The sequence below is a fragment of the Apostichopus japonicus genome, chromosome 13 (assembly GCF_037975245.1).
Source record: "Apostichopus japonicus isolate 1M-3 chromosome 13, ASM3797524v1, whole genome shotgun sequence".
Classification (NCBI taxonomy): Eukaryota; Metazoa; Echinodermata; class Holothuroidea; order Aspidochirotida; family Stichopodidae; genus Apostichopus; species Apostichopus japonicus.
In genome coordinates, this window is record NC_092573.1 from 11,238,126 (window position 1) to 11,249,373 (window position 11,248).

Below are 11,248 nucleotides of genomic sequence, written 5' to 3' on the forward strand. Positions count from 1 at the left end.
TACCTCTTTGAAAGCAACAAGACAGTTTGCCATTTCAGGAAATTGAAACGATACTTAAACTTGCCACTAATTTTACAAGCAATCACCAAGATATAATAGATCTCACTCTTTATTTATAGATATATATATATTGTTTGGAGTGTTCGCATGTAAAGCAGGAGGTCCGGGTTCGAATCCCAGTGGAGGCTGAATGTTTTTTTCACTGTTCTGGAGTTTCCAAATCACTTCAATTTCAATTATATACATAAAGTTTGTTACAAAATTGAGTGCAGAAGGTTTATTTCCAGCTATATCTAACAGACAATTCGAGTAAATTCTTTACCTGCTGGATGAGACGACGCCAGCTGAATTATTTGTCGCTTTTCTGTTCACAGTAGATTAGAGATTTATCTCTGATTGCATGCATGTACAGACTGCGTAAAATAATTACAAATTTAACTTGCACAAATGCTCCTTTGTTCTGTCTTTATACATACATATCTACACAAACAGAAGTTGGCTTATTAGGCAGTGAATAAAGGTATATTAGATCTCACTAATTAATACTCACCGAACTAACGGCATTATAAGGTAAAAGACTTGGTGAATACGGAGTCTTTTCAGAGGTTTCCATTTCTCTGGGAACTTATGATCCAGGTTGACCTTGAAGCCATAGGCTGGTACCCCATATTCCTCAGATCCATCGGAGAAATCGCTCGGTGCTGTGCTGTTGCCATCTAATGTTTGGTAAGATGCCATAGCCTCAAGAGGTCTGGCAGATTTGCAATTTTTGACTTCTCCTTTCTGTGAGCCCGTTATTGAAGTATATTTAAAGAATACAAGCATAGTTTGTCTAATTATAATTGTTCTATAAAGTTTAGGTTATCTTAATGTTTGGCAATTGGCATACTGCTGCACTAAACAAACTGCTTATTGTCTTGCCTCAACAATTCTTCAGAGTCAAATAGCTAGCTAGTTGAAATGGTATAAGCTTATTTCTATTAAGCAAAATAATCAATACATACTCACAAACTGCAGATAATTAAAGCAATAAAATCAACACTATCCACCATTGTGCTGAAAAGTCCTTGCACATATGAATGCATATGGCTATGTAACTAGTACTACTAAAGAAGTGGTAGCAGTTGTAAAAGAGCAGCCTGAAACCGTACATGTGCTGAACAGTACTTAGTGATTACAGTTACCGTTAGCATATAAGTAGTGTCCATAACAAGGTGATACAGAAATAATATCAGCTCAATTGCAGCTCTTTGATTAATAAAATAATGTTCATATAAATTAGAAAGGAATATGAACATCATTAATCATGAACAGTAAAATGTTCGCAACTGAAAATGTGACAAATGGTAATTACAATAGAATCAGAGTTAGAATCTAGTAATGTTAACTTGGTAAATTTTGCACTTTGCTATAAACTTTCTGAATATAATCTCCATAATTACAAAGTGCTTTATTAAACAGATATGTATATATATATATATATATAAATATAACAAGCCTTAGCCTTCCCTGGTATGGCTAATTATGAATTTTGTTGAGTAGTTCCTATTACACTACCAAAACTACCACTAAATTTACTAGTGGGACAGGCAGTTAATTTAGATGAAGGTCAAACTTTTCTGCCCGCAGTAAGGCACTTAAATTTAGACAACCCTAATGAAATTATATTTGTCTGAAGCCAAACTATGGAAAGTTCCCTTATAGTCTGATCTGCTTTTAATCATAACACTAGCAGTGTGGCCATCCTTTGTCTCTTGGTCTTAGGCCAGGCCAAACTTAAGAATCTAGGCCTAGTCTAACTCTAACTTCTCATTTTTAATCTAAGCTAGCCTAGGCCCGCAACTAACTATTGAAATGCTTCTTCATATCGCCAATTACGCTAGCCTCAGTCTAGGCCTACTAAATTCATGTGAAATATTATTTTAAGAAATTCCCATTGCCGAGAGAGAGCAACACATACCAAAACGAACTCGTAGTTAGCGTTGGAACACAATAACCACAGATTAACTTATTACTGGAACTGGTTTTGTTTATACAACAGTATATTACTACTACTACTAGTCCTAAGCCTAGTGTTATGTTCTTCCGGTGTACACGGGTGAGTTTATTGTTTCCATCCGTAAGTCTACAATTGATTACAAATCCAATAGTTATGTGTGTGGTTAAGTTAGGCTGATCGTTCTCTCACCTGGTGTGATCGGTCTTCTGTCCACAAAGTAGCACCGACGAAGGAGTAAATTGAGCAGAAATCGCCGAATAAAGAATGACAATTATGTCACGATAATCGAAAGAAGATCCAAATCTAATTCTTCATTTTATTGATTTTTAAATGTGGACATCAGTGCTTTCCTCATGTAGTCTCAATTCAGGGAATTCTAATGACGTATGCTTGACTAATGTGTATCGAACAAAAACAGCATACACCATAACCGGATGAGAATGCACATGTACCATAGACAATACCCCTTAAGAAGAAGAGCTTCAGAGTAGGTAGTATTATTTGATAGTGGATTATAGCGCCCTCACAAAACTGACTCAATGAATGTGTGTGCGTCAAATTTAAGATAGATAAATCTATTACAATACCATTTGCCATTCTTTTAGGAGATTTACCTCTCTTTCAATAAATAATTTAATCTTTAAATATACAGACCACATCATGCGCCTACTTACCGAAACGTAGGCACGAACATTTTCCAGATTATTAAGCTAGTCCAACCCTAGCACTGTCGTTTGGTATTCTAACCCTGTCGACCTAAAAAAGTATTTTAATTATTACCTTCCTTCTGTTTGTATTTGGGGGGTCTTATTATACAAACAGTGGCTTGCGCATGGTTTAGATAGGGGAAAGGGGTCAGATGGGGATTAAAATTTCCTCTACTGATTGCATGCAGGGTTATGAATGTTAATGGAAGGGCCAATGGCGAAAGAAGGGATTTTGAAAGGAGGGGCGTGGTTGTAGTGTCGCTGGAGCCGACACCCACAGTATGGCATCTGGGGGTCCTCCTCAGAAAGAAGAAAAGAAGTTTATATGTCAAGTTGTGCATTCTGAGCCATTTTTTAAACTATGGATTTGGTCTATAAGAAGATCTTAATGCAAATGAGTGGTAATCATACCGTCATTGAAGTTATGTGTGAGCTTGAAAGTTTTTTTTTTATCCTATGAAGCTGGGGCTCGTTCGCTAATAGAACCTAAAGAGAGTTTTATGTTTAGGAGGTGACTTTATCAACGACGAACCTCTTCAATAATAAAACAGGGAAAAATAAACAGAGAAAATCATGGATGCATGCACTTACCTGCACTTTCTTCGAAAGTATACATTATCTAAATGTACAAAAAAAGAAATAGCAAATTGCCTGGCGTTTGAAGCATGCAAGACTCATAATATCAGCCAAGGTTCTGTAGGCTAAATACCGAAACATAAAATAATCTCGGTATTTATTATATCAACAAAATGTAAAATGAAAACCTATCAAGTAGAGAGTTTGAGCCATGCGTTACTAAAAAAATTGTATTTTGGTAGAAACGTTTTTTTCAACAACTGGGGCCAGATTCCTCATCCCCATGCATGCAGAAAGTCAGCCTTTTCTAGATCTTACGTCTGTTTTTGTTCCATATTTTTTCTTTCCTCCGGAATTACCTGCATTTTTATTTGACTTTGTAACCATCTGCTTGTTCTATTGGTAAAGTAATGGTGAAGAATCTGAAACTATAATCTGTTAAATACGGCGTAGTCCATCAATGGTCGCATTACGGAACAATGGCTGTCAGTCAATAGTTTGCAATTGGGGAAAAAAAAGAAGTTTAAGTAATCTTCTCAGACTGATGACATCTATCATCATCATCATCGGAAAACTGAATTTTACACTAATAAATTTTGAAAGAATTTATTTCTCAAAATATGATGTTAGTCAATAACTAAATATTTCATATGTCTTGGTTTCATTGGGAGAAAACTACAAACTTTCGACACGGAGGGTAGAAATATCATTGAAATTGAGGGCTGCATGTTATTAATAGTAAACAGAGCCGCATATATACGGCTCTGATAGTAAACAGGGTCATTTTATACTGATATCTGTGTAAAGGAACTCTAATAGTGTAGACTGTATGTTATTAGTGTAACGAGTTTGTCTGTATGAAAATTAATTCCTACTTTGACGTCATATCGTTTCCTTCTATGAAACGACACAGAGACTTTAAATTCGACTCGTACCTCCTTATCATCGCGGAACCGAGGGGGGAGGGGGGGGGCGGGAGAGTTGGGGTCTTTGCTAATATCTTCTGCCTGTCATTCAACATGCATATTTCAATGTTCTGTAACTTTGTTCCTTTAAGGTAGCATACGCACATTAAAAGCCCCATTGACTAACACACTAAATAACAAAAGTAATGTGGCCTCTAAGTCTAGATAGAAGTTCTCACTAGCTAAGTGCTACCCATGACTGGATAGCTGGCCTTTCATGGCACCATCAATATTTTGTATCATGACCACGCAGATTTTTTTGCTATCAGAGCCTGAAGTTTTCGTCATTTGTAAAACAAACCTCTTCACTTAGTAGTAAAATATTTTCCTGCGCTGCTCCTGGGAGGCCTAAAATGTCCTCAAATGAGCCAATTTTGGCACAACATTTACTTCCATTCATGCTCTTTAACATACAAGCCACAAAAAAAGCAGATCCTGATTGATAACATATCGAAATTGATGTTCTCCTACTGATTTTTTGGCACTTTTCCTGAAAGAGAACATTCAGGCGGATTTATATAGACGCTAATAGGAGTACGTCACCTTGCAAGTTATGGTTCAACCAGCTGCAGGGAGCTAAAACCGTGGAATTGACACCCAACCGTCCAATGAACAAGATTTTGTTTCACGTATTCCATAATCCGTCGACGTTTTGACATGTTTTCCCTCAAAATTTCAATAGAAAGTACATTAATTTTCTGAAACCTCGAAGCCATTCAACAGTCTGTTTGGACCTTTCATATTACCCTTATACGGTACACCACCCAATATACGTTACTAACCATCACATCATACTAAATAGGCTATCACTCTAATTGTAAATTTGAAGAAAAGTTGGGGGGGGGGGGGGTAGAATGGTTGTTCCCTAGTGTATGTATATAATTTCACTAGCGTATCTATGTCGAATAAATTAGAGGTTTATGGAGATCCCTGTATTATCACGTGACAGTATAATTGCTTTTACTTGGCCAACAATAAGCAATGATTTTCACTTGAATTTAGTCCGGTACAGTGTTTCAACTAAGTTGTAACCAACGTGAACCCGCGAGAACAGAAAGAATGCTTCATGGGAACTGATGGCGCTAGTTTAAAACACAGCGCTATTTAATACAGAATAACCTTACAGATTTTAATGCATGAAATGCTGCTAAAATTGCTTGAATTTAGGAACATACTTTATTCACATGAGAACAGCTGGAGGAGACTCTAAATTTAAACGAACAGTTCATTTTAAGCAAAGGGACGATAAAAGCTTTGCAGGGGTAAATACGTAAAGACAGTGCAGGAGACTTATCCTGTATAGAGACCTGAACGACTCATTTAGGATTAAAAAGAAAGTTGAGCAGTTGACACAAAATGTCAAAAGGCTACATCAAGGAATAAGTCGAAATTTCTTTATCATAATATTGGAGGGATACAGTGGAAGTTTTTGGGTAAAATAGTAGCTATTTTGAGATGAGAAACCAAGATCACAAGATAAAAAGTCATCAATTTTGAGGAACGTATCAAAGTGTCGAGATGATTTGGAATCCTGTCCACGGCACTGTGTGGAACTGAAAATCACGATGTAAAGTATCGATATAATAAATACGGAATAGCGTCCTCGTCAACGCACACGGACTCACTTCGAAAGAAATCGTTTTGTGAAATACTCGAGATGAGAATAAAGAAATTAGACATGTATATCTGTAGAACCGGAAGTGTACAGTTCTGTAACATATACAGAGATGGACGAACTATAAGTTGTACAGGACAAAGACAAGTTTGACGCACAACGTGTTGAAGAGTAGCCTAATAAGAACACTTTTAAATAATTAGGTAAAAGGTAGTTCTTTATTGACTGAGTGTATACGAAATAAGAACCTTTGACGTTTTAAGTTTTGCTCAAACCGCGGTCAGCAAATCAAAGCGTTTCTCTGTGTGTGGCTGGACTGGATGTGTCATAATTAATGTTAGCGATGTGTCTAATAATGTCATCACTCACTTATACAACGCAATGACTTCTATTTGGGTGCTTTCAAAAAATATGAGGCGTGCCGTACAATGGCCTGCGAAAGAGGGTTCTTATATCCGGGTGGAAGGTGGCAGGGTGGGGGGGGGGGGACACAAACGTCGAGGTGCAATTTGACTTAACCTGCATGGGAGAGGAAACCATCAAATTACCCCAAAACGTGCTTACAAAAATGGATCCTCTGTTGATTCTGTACAACAAATTCAAGGAGAGGATACTTCGTAATTACTGTACTATTGTTTGCATTATTCAACAAAAGTGTACTTTTTAATTATAACAATGAAAACGTGGTACTTTTCATTAACCCAAACGGACACCAATAATGTTCATAATGTTTTCAGGTTTCCCACAAAGCTGAGGTGGTGAGGACGAGGGGGGGGGGGGATTGGTGAGCCACTCCCCTCATGTACCCTCGTCTCTGTCGCCTTAAATAAATAATTATTGTATCAACAGTTAGGTCCGTGTTAGCTTCTTGCTTCTATAGGAGCGGGGAAGGACGGATGGAGGAAAGACTGGAGTTGAGCTCAACAATCCTTCACAGCATGTGTAGACAATAATACAGCCAGGACGAATCTCCAGGCATCCTTGCGACAGATCTAAAAGTTACGTCTTTATCATGACATTGACAGGGTGAGTAAAGTGTGTGTGTGTGGTGGGGGGGGGGGTTGAAAGGGAGGGGGGTGTTTTTTATGCCATTAATCCATTAAATGCATGGCGAGTAAGTTGAAATTCAATTAAACAAATGCTTAACGAAGTATGATGTAATACTTGTTTATTACTAGTTCTTTTGTTGATTCCCCCTAATTCAATTCGTCATTTGTTCCAAGTGACATTAACTTAGAGGGCGGGTAATCCAATTATTAAGCTGTATAACTATAGTTACGGCAAATACCAAGGTAACCAGACATTGTGGTAGACTTAACTATATATATATATATATATATAGTATGCAGCCTACTAATTTGATTACCCGCGCTCTAAGTTACATAGAAAATAATTGAATTACTGAAATCAACGGTAATTGGGAATTAATTAACCTTTCTGTGCGTAGGAGCTTAATTGATTGCGAACGATGAGCCTATCGACATTCACGAGATAAAAAGTTCCGTTTAACTACCTAACACAAGATTGGTAGAAAAGAAACACATGTTATGCTTGTTAAATTTTCGCATTTCTCTGGTAAAACAGTCTCGCTTCAGAAACAGTCTTCTTCGATGAAATAAAAAAGAAGAAAAACCTTGTTAGAGTGTTGAGGAGAAAGTGGCATAGAATGGAATAAGAATTAATGAGAAAACAAAAATGTTAACCAATGACTGGGTAACGAAAGTTTGGTGAAACCGTCTTTGACTCAAATTGTATACGGTACCTCCAAACGAACGAGTATGGATAAAAGTCTTTTTTCATTCCTTAGTGTGTCGAGAGATTTCCTTGAATTATATTGAATACATTTTTGAAAGATTCTCTTGCATAATTGCCAAAGATCGTTTCACTTTATCATTAAAATAATATTTAACGTTTTTGAATATTTTAAGAATACTTTTAAAAAGACCCTTTTTTGGAAAAACCATGATGAATTAATTTGTTTCATAGTCGACGCAGTGATTTTTTTATCACATTATTTTTATTACATACTTATATCATAAACTTTATGTTTTGAAATCCCTAAAGTAGCTAAGACAATTAATTTATAACCGAATGTGAACCTAGTTTGTAAATAATCTTGTTTAGTTTGAAGAAAATTCCTCGATCGATGACAGAATTTCCTTGACCTAACTGGAAATGGTTACATGTCATTTAACCTAATTCTAAGGCAAGTTTGAAGTGTAGTAATTTAATAATCGAATATGCACCTCATATGCTTTGATCCGTAGTTTCTGATTCAAACGTTCAAAGAACTCACCATCAATAAGAATTCGACATATTTGCAATGAAATATTGATTACGTGAGGTGACAAGCTTTGGAAGAAATTGCCAAAAGAATATTCATACCGATTATTGTTACTTTTTTGTGGGGTGGGGGGGGGGTATGAATTTACTTTAAGTTCCCTATTTCTTTCTTAGACTAATCTTTTTTTATTGTTATTTAGCCGTTATATTCTTTTGTAAGTTTTGAATTTCTCCTCGTTCCTTTTTTTGATGTACAATTATTCATATTTTATTGCTAGCATGTAAGTACTTTTTTATGGATATAATAAATTTGAAATCAAATCAAAAGCAATGTGTGTGAAACGGTAAATGTATTTCAACCGATGGGACAAAATAGCAGCGTGTTTACATTCCGTTTTTAAGTCAAGGACAAATGATGTTGAATACCATCAAATACATATTTAAACGAAATGCTTGAAATAATCTTGCATGGAGAATTCTTAAAGCAATGAACGACGAAAAAAGTTATTATACAAGAATATGTCATTTAGAGAAAATAGCGCTTTGAAAGTCTGTCTATACGCTAATCTAGAATTTAGCTATCATTGTTTTACTGACAGTCGTAAAGTAACATGAATACCAAGTAACTTTATATGGCTCCCAAACAACAAACGTTTCCCGATACAAGCCGGGAAAGTGGCTTTGGGATCTCAAGAGAAGTTTGTGTAAGTTTTTGTTTGTATATATAGGCCTATTTTACCTTTCACTATAATTGAATGAAATGTTGTATTATATATCCTTTTTTCAAGTGAGAAAGTAAAGAGAATACCAATAAGAAATTAGATTCCGTTATAGATAAATGCGACGGGACGTACTGTCGCCTTGATTTTATCTCTTTGTGGCATATAAAGACAAACGAATTTCCTCCAGGTCGGATGTATGTATGTATTTGTGCGTGTGGGTGTGTGCACCTTGTCCATTGAGTTGGGACCTCTGTTGGAATACACACCTAGAAGGTCAGGACATTTTGAAAACACGGGACCAAAATCCCGGTCTCCACTTTTTATTGACCTGCAGGCCTTAGAAGAGCATGAGGGATGTACTGCGAAAGTTTTAAGGTGGTCCCACCTTTGCGTATGTTAAGCCTTTAAGTGTGTGGTTTGACCTTGTGAAAACAAAAACACTTATATTTTTTAAGCAAAGGTGTTATTTGAATGGCGCCCTCGGTCCTCATATTTTTGAGTAAGTGTGTATGTCCTGTGTTTGTCCATGTTTTTCTTTATATGGAAGCATAGACACGGGCTATCCATTTCGTTTGGTCAACTAGGAGGGACACTCTGTAGGCTTTTGATAACATATACTATAAACTATACCACTGTTGCACTGTGTTAAGATGTCACTCTATTCACATCTTTTGAGGGCAAACATTGCAGTGACAAGTTGGAATGTTATGATGTGATAATATAGTGAACAATTTTCTTGATGAACGAGAATGGTCATTTAGCACTGGAGAAGGAATATGAAAATCAAAACTAAAAACATAGTAGATATCACATCAGCTTGCGGCTTTCACAAGCCGATGAGGCTTCTTCCCGAGTTCGGGCTTGCAAGAGGATCTAAAATACATACATACATGAAGTTATGGATAAGTGCATCCAGGTATCTTGTCATCTGAAAAATTGTACCCAAGGACCAGCTTACAGAATCCTTTTTAGTGTATATTACTGACCACTGACCACTAAGGTTTGTATATATAGTGTATATTACTGACCACTGATTACTGACCACTGACCACTGATTATTAGTGTATATTACTGACCACAAACCACCAAGGTTTGTATATATAGGCCTATTTTACCTTTCACTATATTTGAATGAAATGTTGTATTATATATCCTTTTTTCAAGTGAGAAAGTAAAGAGAATACCAATAAGAAATTAGATTCCGTTATAGATAAATGCGACGGGACGTACTGTCGCCTTGATTTTATCTCTTTGTGGCATATAAAGACAAACGAATTTCCTCCAGGTCGGATGTATGTATGTATTTGTGCGTGTGGGGGTATGCATGTGTGTGTGCGGACGTGACATTTTCGAATCTCTGTAAACATACAAATCTATGGTGGTAAAGTGATGCTGTAAATACATCTATGGATAAGTTATTATCATAACATAGGTACCTCCTTAAAACAAGGAACCAATGTGATTAAATAACTTTATTGTATTAATTTACAACATCGCCTTTTCCCAGAAGTATTGCAGTAATAGTTTGTGACATTCTTTTCAAGCAATAATTTCAATGTAACAAATACTGAGCTATAGCAGTCATTGTTTAAATTTCGGTACCGTTTACTGACTTTGCTGTCCATCCGAATAACGTTTCAATATCTTACACACCTGTTTGGCCACTTTTATAAGATCTTGTTCAAGAATATGTTTTCAAAGGTTCTTGAAGAATTATGGCATCCAGTGGCTGGCCAAACCCCCAATCGGGTTTAGCGAGCAAAAAACATTATCTTAGGAGCAAACAAATATGCCATCGGTCACCAGAATATGTATTTGTAAGTTTTTTTGTGGGGGTGGGGGGGGGGGGGAAGCATATATACCAGTTTTATCATTTGTTTAAACTCTTCATTTGTTTGGAAGTGGTTCATCTGTTACTAGATTCTTGACAAGATCAATTTCCCCTCGGATGTGAATTTTGCTTCATTTTTATCACTGTTAACGGAATTGGGCATGCCCTTACTTGATAGTTTGTATTCATTTCGACTCTGTTTATGTTGGTAGTGTCAAAATATTTATAAGTACCTCCTGGTCCTTTTTATTGTGTTCTTTATGAAATCACATCAGATAAGCTTCGAAAAATTCATATCTGTGTACTTCGTTTGTCATTTGATTTAATATTCTTACCTTTTACTCCGTGAACTTCTACATGGGATACTAAATAATTCCATGCAAGGCTTTCTTCAAGTTGTTGTAGTAAGTATTTAAATATTGAGTGTTCTCATTGGTCAAAATGTAGTCACCATGTGGGTGGTTACTACCAGCTTTAACCAATCACAAGTCGAAAAATAGCAGGGTCACAGTTTCCTTGTGTGGTTTAGTTTCACGGAGACCACCTGCTC